The sequence below is a fragment of the Lepisosteus oculatus genome, chromosome 16 (genome assembly GCF_040954835.1).
Source record: "Lepisosteus oculatus isolate fLepOcu1 chromosome 16, fLepOcu1.hap2, whole genome shotgun sequence".
In the NCBI taxonomy this organism is placed as follows: Eukaryota; Metazoa; Chordata; class Actinopteri; order Semionotiformes; family Lepisosteidae; genus Lepisosteus; species Lepisosteus oculatus.
The window spans coordinates 21264657-21278788 of NC_090711.1; the positions used below are offsets into that span (position 1 = coordinate 21264657).

Consider the following 14132-nt stretch of genomic DNA (forward strand, 5'->3'; position numbering starts at 1 on the left):
CACGGGGGGCGATTGGATCCCCCTTTTTGTGTGCAGGTGAAAACTTTGAAGGGCTTGGTGCTTTGGCGCAGATTGCCAGCGAGAGGAGTGCCCCCTGCGCCACAGACCGATTGGATCTGGTTAGTTGTTGCGCTGACAATGAAGCTGTTCTTCTCCTTGCAGGGACTGCCCAGACACCTGTTCTTCATTTCAGCACTGCATTGTTTGGCACTCATGCCACTCCTATGGTAATGCTGTCTTAAGAACTTCTGATAGCGTGTCTCATCAGCTGGGGGTGGACAGCTCCCCCACCCAGGCACTGCAGTCATGACCACAAGGAAGAGGAGCAAAGGGGCCATCTTGGGAGTCATCCTGTTTCTCTGCAAACCAATGGAGAGAGAATGGTTCATAACAAGTCTATAACTCTAAATAACTCTCAGTGACATTTCAATACTGTTTTTTTTCAGTGGTATTACACAGTTTAATTATAAGTGAATTCCACACCAGCGCTGATTCTGTAAATGATTTGTACTCGGAAGATATGGACTTTCCTAAAAACGTGTCATGGGTTGGCTAGCTCAGCAGCCTCCATGTTCTGAAAACATAAATATCTCTGACTTGCTGCAAGTCACTTTGAGAGTTATTGCCTAGTGATTGGGAGCTAAGCCATGGGGAGGAAAAGAAAGAGCAAAAGAGTACCCTGCCTCACTAAGAATTGCTTTGAGAGGTGACGTCTCTCCACCTGGGAACTATGCCCTCAGGAGAGAGAGGGGAAAAAGAAACACTACTCACTGAGAGGTGCAGCCTCGTGACTGGGAGGACCTAGACCCTCAGGAGACAGAGAAGAGAAGAATTAGTGACAACAGTTTAGCCATCGGTCCCCTTTGACTCACACTGCACGAACCTCCCCAGCAAGGGTCACGGTGCTGCTGCCACCCTACAAACAGAAGCTAAAGACCGTGCGCCACCTGCGATAAAGGCCCTGCGCCACCTGCGATAAAGACCGTGCAGCACTGGTCAAACGCTGCTGAACAAGAACTGTGCCTATTCAAAGATTTTTCCACTGATCTACAGTAAATGAGTATACAGTGGTGGTCACATCCTACACCAATTACTGTATGGACAGACGTGTTCCTCCCAGGAAGATGCAGATATATCCCAATCACAAGCCCTGAATGAACAAAGACATTCGCTGCAAATTTAATGCGCGGTCTTCTGCCTTCCAATCAGGTGACAGAAACGTACAACAAAACGCACAACACGCAAGTTGCTCTATGTACAAACAAGAGGCCTAACATTCTGGTCACCCAGAAAACCCCAGACTGCTACTAAGCATTAAACTCTTAATGCCTACCGAGGCCACACAAGAGATGAGCTGCCTTCTAACTAAATACAATGCAACCTGCAGTTAAATCTCTCTCTTTGAACCCCAGAGCTAATATCCACATCCCAGAAAATGTACCCTAAGCAGGAAAGACGTTCTAACTGAGGTACCAGAAAACCCAAGTTCCCTAAAACGCAGAATAGCATGCTCTCTCTAACAAGGTTCAAATACTTAGCTCCAGTCAGGTTTGGTTTGGATGATCAAAAAGTAGGGGTTCTCGCCTGGCGCAAGCTTCAAGTCCCAACTCCTGTGGACTTCTCTCTCTTCTCCCTCTCTTTTTTCTCCCCAAAAAACAGATTTTTTTTCCTGTCTTCAAAGACCACTTTTTCAAGTTGTGGCCCTGTCAGACAGCTGAAAATGCTTGTAGACCTTGCCCTATGTGTCTACTAGCTTGGATAAAAATGTGATAGAAACTGGACATTGGAAAAAATCTAAGATAAGATCACTTTATTGGCCATATACAATTTCTTGTATTAGGAATTTGTCTTTTTGCAGACCCCAACTTGCTCTCTATGAGACACACAGACAAGGAGAGAAGCTGGGGGTCAGAGCGCAGGGTCAGCCATTTATACGGCACCCCTGGAGCAGGTGGGGTTAAGGGCCTTGCTCAGGGGCCCAACAGAGTAGGATTCCTCTGCCGGCCAAGGGATACGAACCGGCAACCTTCCAGCCATGGGTGCAGATCCCTAGCAACAGAGCCAAAATCCTACATCATTTCTTTGTGAAGACAGGACCTGGAATCATAATGTTTGCATATCTAGACAATTTATGAAAAATATTTAAAGCTATTGCAGTTCAATAGAATGCCTGTAAATGCTAGACGATTTTGCATTCCTTATCAGCAGGTGTGAGTTATTGATCATAGATGACCCCTGGTTGCTATGTAAGCAAACCTATTGTTAATGTAAACAAAGCCTGGCTGAGATCATGTTACAGAGCTCCGTGATGTTGGCTCCCCCTAAAGACAGCACAAACAGTGAAACCCACCTCATTTGTTAGTGCTACGTTTGTGCTGTTGAAAGTAGAGTTTATGCTGCTTTCGTTTCTGAGATTTAGCGCCTTGTTTTTTCGGGGTCATGACATCACTCAGCCCCCCCATATTGTCAAAGGGAAACCAAACTGGTCTCATTCGTTAGTTCTACGTTTGGGCTTGTTTGTGCCGTTGAAAGTAACTTCACAGCTGCTTTCTTTCCCGAGATATAGCATCTTATTTTTTGGGGGTGTGATGTCAGTCAGCCCCCCTACAGCATCGTAGGGAAACCGAAATGGTCTCATTCGTTAGTGCTGCGTTTGTGCCGGTTTGTGCCGGTTTGTGCCGTTAAACTTCCCAGCTGCTTTCGTTCCTGAGATATAGCGCCTTGTTTTTCGGGTGATCACATGACCATGCACGGTGACTTTGACCTCCAGTGACCCTGTCTGCCGAGTTCAAGTGCTCTGTTACTGGTGCGAGAGTAACGATTCTGCAAATGTTGTTCTGTTTGCCTGAGTGGGGGGCGGCGGTTTATTTTGCTTTTAATACCAGTATCTTCTGTGCGTTTGTGTGAACAGGAAAATTAAAATTGTCACCAATATCATACCCTAATCAGAACAGTTCTTGCGTCTCAGCAGTATAAATTACCAGGGTACAAGTAAAGGTTTATTCCATGTTGAAAATAGAAGAAAAGAAACACAATGTTTTGGCTTCTTTGGTTGTCAAGAAGAAAATGACCTGGAACGGAATAAACCTTTACTTGTTCCTTTGCAGCCTGCGCGTGCTGATGCAGCTCCCCACCTGAAATATAGATTACCTCCCAGGTTTAAAGGTACAATATCATAGCAAATATCAGGTTACAGTACAGAGGGTGCATATCAGAAAATGGTTCCATCACAGCCATGATAAGTGATGAATTATAAGTAAAACCATTCAGGTGGGGAGCTACGTCAGCGTGCGTAGGCTGCAGAGGAACAAGAAATAGCTTTATTCCATGCTGAAAAGAGGAGAAAGAAAACACAATGTTTCGGCCGTGGAGCCTTCTTCAGGTGTGACACCTGACACCTGAAGAAGACTGCTCCATGGCCAAAACATTGTGTTTTCTTTCTCCTCTTTTCAGCATGGAATAAAGCTATTACGTGTTCCTAAGTAAAATCATTCACAAAACAGGTCCATTACAATGCTTACCCGTTTTAAGCAATTTTCTTAGAACTTTACAATTTATGAAAGTATTTGATTTCTTTTATTTTTTCCATACACTTTTTAAAAAATAATTCTATGAGAGAGTTAGATTGTATTACACCGTGCGCCAGGCGGGCAAGCCATGGGAGTACAGAACGGGGTGCCACCACACGGCCGTCGTGGGAGACCCACAGTCCCTTAGCAGTACTATAACAGCAACCAGAGCCCACCCAAGACTGCCGTTCCCTCTCATCAGCAGCCACCTGCAGCGCAGCCACATCACTTAAGGAAGGAGTCTGAGTGCACTCCAACAAAACGCTTTCTGATCTTCCTGTGCGCGCCTCGCACTTCACAACTGCAGTAGAAGCTGGTAAGAGTATAGCAGTCAGCAGATTTGAAATTAGACTTGTATGCTTGATAAGGGTTATTGCTTGTTGAGCAGAGCATGATGGAGGCAGTTAAGCAGCTTTAACAACTTCACTGTCAGAACAGATAGCATATCCCTAGAGCAAAGAGCCATCAGAATTTTATCACAAACACAAAACACAAGCCAATTTAACTTAAATTAAATAAATATGACACTGCTTTGAAGAGTGAATCGGTAAGGACAGAATTATTTAGTGTGAGTTATGAATGGTCTCAATAGTTTTCCTATAACAGATACAGGACAGTTTCAACAAGGGCTGTCTCTTTACATGACTCACTACAAAGGCAGACAGGTTAATGAAGGGAAGCTGGCAGTGAGTCTCAAAGTCAGTCTACACTATCTAAACCATCCTATATCTTTCTGCAGAAAAAGCATCTGCTCACAGCAGTCAGACATGGATAGCATCTGAGAGCCTCCTAGCAAAGACAAACCTTGCACTTTAAACTCTCAGCTAGAGCTATGGGGCTCACTGGTCATGTCTTCAAAGATCCCTAACTGTTTAACTGCACCAAATACTGATCAAGTCAGTCATTAAGGAAATTATTTTCACTCGCACAGCCTCATCAAAGCCACCTTCATCATTTGGGTTGTGTCCCGGCCAGTCTGCCTCCTCCTTTTTAGAGGACGCTGTAAACCCTTAGGAACGATATGATCTAGCAACAAGGTTATGTCACTGTTATGTTATTATCTGTGTGCTGAAATTTATATTTTTTGTACAAAAATACTTCCATGTTCATCACAGCAAAAACATTAACTATGGTTGTTGTTAGTGATGGAGAAAACCCTTCACTCAGGTTAGGTGTGGTCAAGCAGAGTCGTTTATTCATGCACATGGGGAGGATACAATCATGCAGATCTGAGAGCAGCCTGTCATACAGATCTGTGAGTAACCTCTCCACCGAGATGGTAAATGCAACGAGTTTTATACAGCAAATTCACACAGTTTCCATATGAGGGGTTGTTTTTCTCTCTACAAACATTTCTTTGTAATTGGCCACGTTCTTCTTAAGAAGCAGTTTTACCTTGTATACAGACAAAAGGAAGTATATAAATAAAAGGTGTGAAATGAGCTACACATTCTGCAGTTGTAGCATTAATATCAAAATGTCAAATAATATGTTTGCAATTGTTCTTTCATACTGTTGCTGGGTAAAAGGCATTTTCAAAGCCAACTAATCACTATATTATACACTTTAAAAAAGGTAAATGCTAAAATTCTTCCTCATTAGTTTGTAGGCTATGGTATAATTTCAGGTGGGGAGCTGCGTCAGCATGCGTAGGCTGCAAAGGAACAAGTTATAGGTTTATTCCATGCTGAGAAAAAGAAGAGAAAACACAACGTTTCGGCCGTGGAGCCTTCTTCAGGTGTCAACTAAATCCACTTCACACCTGAAGAAGGCTCCACGGCCGAAACGTGTTTTCTCTTCTTTTTTTCAGCATGGAATAAACCTATTACTTGTTCCTATGATATAATTTCCATATATTGTAATTATAGTGCATTTGGGAATTAAAGTCCATGATATTTTTCATAATGACTGACAAACACATAATCTTAATTGTATCAGTTACAGGTCAATTTGGGTAAAGTAATAAGTAGAGTACCACAAGAATCTGTACTGGGACAACTGCACTTTCATATTTATAATACGTACATCTGTAGTCTGGCATAGTAAGTAAAATAGTCAAGTTGGCAAGTGATACCAAAATAGAAGGATCAGTATTTAAAATATTTGCATTATTTTAATTTCTAACACTGTATCCAAATAAAAATGCATATCTTACTGTAATCAACAGTTTTCTGTTTTTGAAGTCTGACTTCAGCAGAGCAGAGTACTTCTTCACCTCTGACAGGACGAGAGGTCTGGAGTTCACAGAGCAGAATGCAGAGCTGTTAAATAGAGAGCTTTGGAGGAAGTACTGGCTTTTCCACGTCAAACGATTGTGAAAGAAAAGAGGCGACTTTGATTAAAAAAAGGAAAAAGACTTTCAAAGATAGCACGTTATGAAAATAAAGAACTGACAGTGCTTAGTTGTATTTTATGTCTTAAGTATTTAAATTTAAGTATTTAAAAATCACTTAATTAAAAGTAAATAAATAATAATATTTTAATCTACAGTTACAATGTTACACATTGTTAGAATATTATATATTTGTAACACAATAATCAAAAACACATAATCTTGATGTTTTCTAAATTATTTTTTATTATTACATTAATATTCATAACACTTTTATTCTTAAAGGATAGAACTTATCTTATGGTTATGGTTATGGTTAGTGCTATTATTTTAATAATGATCAAGTTGAGTAGCCAGAATGTTAGTTTATTATACATTTCTGGTTATGTTATTTACTGCTGTCTTGTAAAAGCATATCACAAGGGACAAAGGTACAATTATTATTGGCTGGTGCTCTAGTAGAACTAGTCCAACTAGCCACTTTGTCGTAGCTTTGCTTGTAATAATTGCAATAATTTAATACTCATACATTCTGAATGTATTCTAAGTAATTTTACAAAGGGACAATGGTTCTAACCCTAATTCTCATTCTAATTCTGTCACCCCCTCTGCAGCCAGAGGGCGCTCCTTCTCTGTCCTGTCCCTAGTTTTCCGGTCTGCTGTACTTCCGGTCCCTCTCTTTCCCTTGGGCTATATATTTCCGGGTCTTGCACTCTGCCCTCGGTCAGCATTGACGTTCGGATGTCCTGAGACCCGCCTAGCACCAGGGCGACCCACATCCGCCCCCTGAGGGCATAGGTTTCTATACGGCATTCCTGAACTCTTTGCGCTAACGAGCCCGGGCCTTTTTCCCGTCTCGCCGCTACGCATATGGGTCTTTTTCCGCTCTACTACTCCCCACGGTTAGTCCCTTTGGATGTCCGTGACAAATTCTGTGCTCTATCCATCATCCTAAAGACAACCGGAGAAACAAATGCGTACAACACATAAAGCCATAATACTCTCCTGTCAGCTACCATTGATACTATGATATGAGGCAGAGTGGTGGCTCTGTGGCTCAGGATCTGCACCTGTTGCTGGAAGGTTGCCGGTTCAAATCCTGCAGCCAGCAGAGGAATCCTGCGCCGTTGGGCCCCTGAGCAAGGCCCTTAACCCCAGCTGCTCCAGGGGTGCTGTACAATCACAGACCCTGTGCTCTGAACCCAGGCTCTCTCCCTATCTGTGTGTCTCATGGAGAGCAAGCTGGGGTATGTGAAAAGATTCCTAATGCAAGAAATTGTAAAGGGTCAATAAAGTGATATTATTATTATTATTATTTATGTAATAAGCTGTCCTTTAATTCAACTGTTTGCTGCTAATATTTATACAGTATCATTAGTGCAGGAAAGCTTAAATGGGTTCAAAACATTTTATATTGTACCTATTTTGCCTACTCGCTCATTCTAGATGGCTACATCTGTATATATAAGCGGAACATAGCTTTTAAATATGGAATAATAACTAAGTATTATAGCGACGCTAGCAGTACATGTAACAGTAGGTTAACAGTAATTAATAATAGTAGTAACAGCAACATTAATAATAGTAGCATTACTAGTTAATTAATTAATAGTAACATTACTACTATTAGATTATTACTGAAATCAATAGCAGGCAACACAAGCAATAGCAAAAGTAATGAAACACAGTAAATTGGCCACTGTAAAAACTGATTGTTTTACCTTACTGAATTAATACAAATGTAATATTTAACATACTGTGATAAATAGATATAATTAATAAAAATGTCAAATATAGTATTTAAATTAAATGTTATTATCAGACAAAGATTTTCCCTATGGGGTTGGGCATTGGCTGGGATTCGTACCCAGGCATATTGTGTGACAGCCCACACCAGGTTAAATATACTGTTCACCTGGCGGTTTTTTCAAAGAAGTGCAGTCCCACACCCAATTTTTAGAAAAAAATAAAAAGGTCTTTTGCATTACCACAAGGTGTAATGAAGTACTCGATTTGCAGTATAGTGCATTATGTTTTGAATGTTCTGAATGGCAGGATCTCTACTATAACCACCTTCAAATCAGGATCAAACCTCACCTGCTGTAACGTTTAAAAATATTTCTGGAAAATTATAAAAACCATGGTGTAGGCTAAACCAACTTTAGTGTAAAATCCTTCCCTCCCTGAATTGGCCCATACCTGTTTCAGCCCACCAGATTTCCCCCTGTAATCCCAAATTTAAATAATGGGAGAACAGTGCTATGCTTTTCACTTTAAACTTAAAACCTATGAAAAAGCTATCTTGCCAATCTCTTTTATCATTATCCTTAGAGAAAGCTTACCTGCTTCCTTTTTAAACTATGGCAAATCACTTACTTCTTCTTACATCTCTGTCAGAAACTCAAACATTCTTTCCCTGGTTTAACTGCAGACTCCAGTTAGCCTGACGATCCGATTAGATATTAAGATCTGTGTCGAACCTTTTTATAGAGCAAATGATTGAACACAGCCAAAGCCAAAGCAGAGTTTACAACCACTGGGTTGTGCTTCAACAGGCACAAACTGCTGAGAAAAACAGATGGATCATCACACCATGTGCATTATAGTAAATCTGCCTAGCAGAGTGCATGGGTCGGGAATATATAATTATATAGGAATATATAATAACTACAGGCCTGTCAATAGAAGCCACCACAAAAGCCTTAAGACTGGTTTGTATGTACATGGATTTGCATGGCTTATAATTAGAATGATTAGTTATTTAGAATGAGGAATTCTCAGATGTATATAAAGGGAGTTTTTGAAGGTTTTTGTACTGGGTTTCTAGCTATTGTCAACATTATCAGTTAGTGACCATTAGCACATACTGTAGCTGACTATGCCACATAACAGTTTTTAAGGTGCCATGACCCTTCTTTGTGCATAAGCTTTCAGAAATCCCACGAACCGCCACAGACTTGTATAACACAGATATATTCAATAATTGTGTTTTTATTCCTATATGATGGGTTGCAGTGAAAGTAGACAGTATGTACAGTGTTTCACATATAATGATGCATTAAGTATCTAACATTGTTGTGTGGAATTAAAAAAAAGGTGTGTACTGTGTGAGAAGTTGTGTACTGTATGTGCTACACTTTCAAAAGTGCATGTGTGTGTGTGCCTGGGTGAAACATGCTGGTAAAACAAAACAAAAAAAATTAGTTAAACACCAAGGACTTACTTAAGGGACAGAAAGAGAAGCAGTGATGATACTAAGTTTCTTCATTCCCACTTCTCTTTCTCTCTGTTAAGTAACAGACCTAGAGCTCTTATCAGAACAGGCACGATGTTAAACCGACAGTTATCACACCATAGGTTTACCATTTAATCACACAGGCTATTACTGTCACACTCCTTGAACTTTATTGCCATATGTACTCTGTACACGTACTGGTACATTGGAATTCTTACTTACAGTCTCTCGATTGTTAAAACAAGTGTAAATACACAAAGTGCAGTCAGTGCATCAAGACAATATACAAACAGACAGAAGACAATGTACAAGCAAACAAGTAAACAGTTTGAATGTAAACAATGCAGACATGTAAACATTGACTCCTGATGTGCAATAAGTAAGAAATTATAATGAGGTAGATGGTATAGGTGTGGTCTGAGGGGCATGGCCTAATGTGTGTTTGCCAATCGCACTGCTTGTGGGTAGATGCTATTGAAGAATCTGTTGATAAGTGTCCGTATGATCTTGTATCTCTTGCCTGAGGGCAGTGGGGTGAGGAGCTCATGCCCAGGGTGGTGACTGTCCTCTGTGATGGCCAGAATTCTACCACAGCAGCGGTCCTCATAGAGCTGTTTAATCTCTGTGAGACCACAGCTGATGATCTTCTGGGCCACATTTACTGTTCTCTCTCGAAAAGAGGTGTTGCCGTACCACACGGTGATCCCGTTGGTGAGGATGCTCTCGATGGTGCAGTGGTAGAAGTTCACCATCACAGGTACTGGCATCCCCCATCGCTTAAGGCACCTCAAGAAATAAAGGCGCTGCTGAGCCTTCTTCATGATAGAGTCAGTGTTTACAGACCAGGTTAGATCTTTAGAAATGTGAATTCCCAAAAACCTAAACCTGGCGACTGTTTCCACTTCTGTTCCATCAATACTGAGTGGGCTGTGAGTGTGTGGCCTGTCTCCCCGAAAGTCCACTGTTAGCTCTTTCGTTTTATTTACATTCAAGTCGAGATTATTGCTATGACACCACCTAATCAGCTGTACGACTTCATCCCTGTAAGTGGACTCGTCATCATCGCTGATCAGTCCTATTATAATAGTGTCATCCACAAACCTAATGATGCGGTTGTTACTGTGTCTTGCTGTGCAGTCGTGATTGAACATGGAGTACAGCCTTGGACTCAGACAGCAGCCTTGTGGGGTGCCAGTGCTCTGGGTGAGCGGTGTTGATGTTTTATTACCTATCCGTACCACCTGTGGTCTATCGATAAGGAAGTCCAGCGGCCAGTTGCAGACAGAGTTGCCCAGTCTTAAGCTGCAGGATTGAAATCAAGGGTTTTCTCTTTATAGCTGAGAATTTTACATTTGAGTTTTCACTCACTAACCTCTCTGTTCCTCCCTGCAGATAATACTCTAAGTTGTATTGACTTCTAAGGAGTGGCGAAGTAGTAAAAGTGTAGTTGGCAGCTTTCGATCTGCAGGTTTAGGTGATGTTAATAACATGCAGAATTACAGTATATGAAAATTACCTTGGTCTTCTACTGTACATAAGGGATATACTTAGAAAATTATAATTAATTATTCCGTTTTAATTTATTATGATGTTTTTGCTGTGATGAACATGGATGTTTTTTGTTCAAATGCGAAATATTGATGGTTATATTAACAGGTTCATTTTCTATTCCACCTCAAAGTGGCATCATAAAGACAATGTGGGGGTTACTGGGGTGGGCCCTACTTGAGCGTTAAGAAGCACAGACCGAAAGCTCTGTACGCTCTAATGTTTGCTATACAGCTTTAGAGTAGTTTGCAACCATGTTTATTGTCTTTATAGTGCCACTTTGAGGTGTAATGAAGACTGAATCTAATTGTGAACAGAACTACCACTAGGCCAACTATAGAGAAACGAACTAAAAGCTCTTTTCAAACACTGACATTTGACTGTCAGTGACTGTCTGTGTGGTGTTTAAATGTTCCATCTCTTCCCCCTCCTCTTCTTGACTCCTCGGTACGAGTGTGCATGTGTGCTGTACCCCCAAATTCGTCAGGGCTTCTTAAACCCAGCGCATTCCACACAATGCATTATAGATATCCGAAGAATTTGAGTTAAAAAAAATGTTCTTCTTGTGAAATGTGAAATGTCCAAAATACAAATGGTGATGCACAGTGGTGTGAAGCACTTCCTCGAGCTGGTCAGCCTCTCAACAATTGCAGAACATCTTGTTTGTTTTGTGGTAGCAGCTAGTAGGAAGGACATTTCTTTTCTCAATTTCAGAAATTATTACACTCTTACAACAGTGTTTCACACAGAAATCCTAATCTGCCTTACAATCATGCAAAAGCCTTTCAGTTCACATTATTTATTTTAAGTACTAGCTCTGATGTGAAGAGACAAAGACAAAATTTTACAATACTTTTGGATTTTGGGAGAGGCATTTATTAATTTTACATTTCTGAAATAATTTGATATTTTTACAATACTTTTTAAAGGGTCTATTTAAAACAGAACATGAATTGTATACATGGACAAAAACACTATATTTCCCATTCCTTCAGATTGTCTTCATCTAGATGCAATTATTCACACCACTGTCTTGCATGCAACAGCTACACATGATTCTGTATATTGTTATACAGTATTGTGATATATCTCATTGGGAGTTGTAGTAACAACAATGTGATCATTGTATTTAAAAATAAATGTATGGCTTGTAATGTAAATTACTCAGTACGATATATAAAATAGTTGATTGTTATCGACCATTGTGAGGCTGATGTTTTTTTCCAGGTTAACATACGCATTGAAATAATCTATATTTGCCTCAATGCTAATTTGAGTAAAAAAGTAATTAGTAACCAGATAATTGTATTTAATCAGTCATAAAAAACATGCATATACTGTAGGGATTTTCAAACTACGGTATCATCACTGTATGTAAGAACGAATAAACACAAACACTACAGTAAAAAACAAGAGCTGCTCAAGTGGACCGGAACCAAAGCAGCACAAATGGGGCACATAATGCTAAGTAAAAAACTGAACATTTCCTTGAGTTGTTCAGTATTTCCCGCATTAGTTTTGACTCATTTTAACCCATTTCTTTACAAAACTGCTGTAATTTTGTGATGTTTAAGGACAGTTAATTGGGGTCCTGTGCAGGACCTAGGGCCCCTGATCAATTAAGAAGAGAAGAAACTTTCAGCATATAAATTAAATAAGAAAAACCTGTTCAGAAATGTGTGCAGTTATGTATCAGTAACAACACCTAACGTAATGCACATGTGGATTTATGGCAGATTACTGAAAAAAGATTGAAATGAATGCATTTTCCAGTTTTTCCATTGCTTTCTGTATTGGCTTGGCTCAAACTCAAGTACGTTATCAGCGGTAACTAAGTGGCAGGGTCTGGGATGATCAATAACGATTTTCTCATTTTTGTGGTTTGGAGTAAATTGCACTCAAAACAGAAATCTTTCTGGTTCAATGTCTACTCAAGTGTAGCAGACGTGTTAAAACTACCATAGGGGAATTAAAGGAAACTGCTGTAGTTAAACCGGTCATCTGACTACCGGAGAGTACAGTAAGTCAGCAGCTGTATCACTCTTTCGGCTCTCAACCGCCATCCCACTGAAGCTAAGCAATGCTTTAATAAAATCATCCCCTTTATTCACTGCAACTGTTTTACAGTCTCGGGTTGTTTTTTTTTTATTAAAGTAACAACGAAACCGAGTGGTTCTTCAATGCCAGAGCCTGTGGGGCTTGTAACATTCGCTGGGTCAGTAACTCAAAGCAGCTCGATGTGCATCTCTCAACGCTACACGCCCAGCAAGGGGATGTGAATGGCTACTACTTGCAGACTAGTCTGCCGTGTCGTGACATGCAGTTTAAAAAAGTCTTTTAAAAGCGACGAACAGTTTTTAGAACAGACATCCCAACGACTGCATTCCTAAAAAAGGCCCTGATACAAAAAGAATGTCTTCTCAAGCGATGCATGCTTGATTGCTAACACTTACTCTGCCACGCCGCTACTGTAGAGAGAACAAACACACACAAAACAGCTGCTGTTTTTCCTGACTGCACATGCAGATTATTTTGGACTGGATGGGGGATCACTGCCTTCACTGAATCTCACACTGCAGGAGAGAAGTCAGGGAAAGTGATCCATCCATCCTTTAACAATGCGTCAATATACCTAAGATCGTTTAAGTCGTGTCTCACCCCATTAATATGAGCCTTCCCAGCTCATCACAGTCTGAGCCTGAGTGTCCTTGTTAGTACAATTGATAGTTAAACTCGGGCATTGAACTGCTGTCAGTTGCTGACAGTCCTCTATGCTTAAGTTGAAATGTCTCACTTTGCTCCACTGCCTATTCCAAAAGTCTGTATTTGCATCATTAAGTTTCAGATCTGAGAGGTTGAGAAGTATTTAACCATGTTCTTGTGCTGAAAACAGCATTTGGTAGACTGTTCCTCAGCCTCCACTTCACATAAAGTCCATCATCAGTCGGTTTCACCAAAGCCAATGGGACACTCGGACCAGGAGGGTCGGGAACTGGACCGCCAGAATGTCCTCCCCTTTATGACTCTCGTCCCAGTCTCTATTCCCTGTCTTATTATAGGGCAACAGTCGGGCTTGGTGTTCACTGACTGCGGCCAGAACTAGCCCCTCATCTCGCCAGTCCCAAGCATTGTCCCCGTCATCAGTTTCTAATCCATCCTCAGTCTCTTTTCCTGTACTAACACCCGTAATTTTTGCGATTCTTTCTTAGCCTCTTTTACTGGCTTTATCACATCACGTGTCTTTTGCCGATATCCCTTGTGATCTACATGAATACCTTCCAATGCTTTGATCCAGCGTGCGCATAAAACCAAAGCATATTTCCCTCTGACATTATCTTACTGACACCCCCCACCACTCTGAGTTTTAATTGTCATCTCAGGATGCAAGCCTGTATTTTTCATTTTCTGTACCTCTTTCTCTGCTTCTTTTAATGCCTCCTGAGCTATT

The 14132-nt window shown here is 40.7% G+C and overlaps 1 long non-coding RNA gene across 1 annotated transcript; it reads right to left on the reverse strand.

Annotated features, from left to right (window-relative positions):
• Positions 1 to 305: 305 nt before the first annotated feature.
• On the reverse strand, positions 306 to 5827 carry LOC107076095 (uncharacterized). The gene is made up of 3 exons (XR_001477499.2): positions 5725 to 5827; positions 772 to 808; positions 306 to 359 (listed from the first exon to the last, which is right to left on the reverse strand). It is a non-coding gene; the product is annotated as an uncharacterized lncRNA (long non-coding RNA).
• Between the last annotated feature and the right edge of the window lie 8305 nt (positions 5828 to 14132).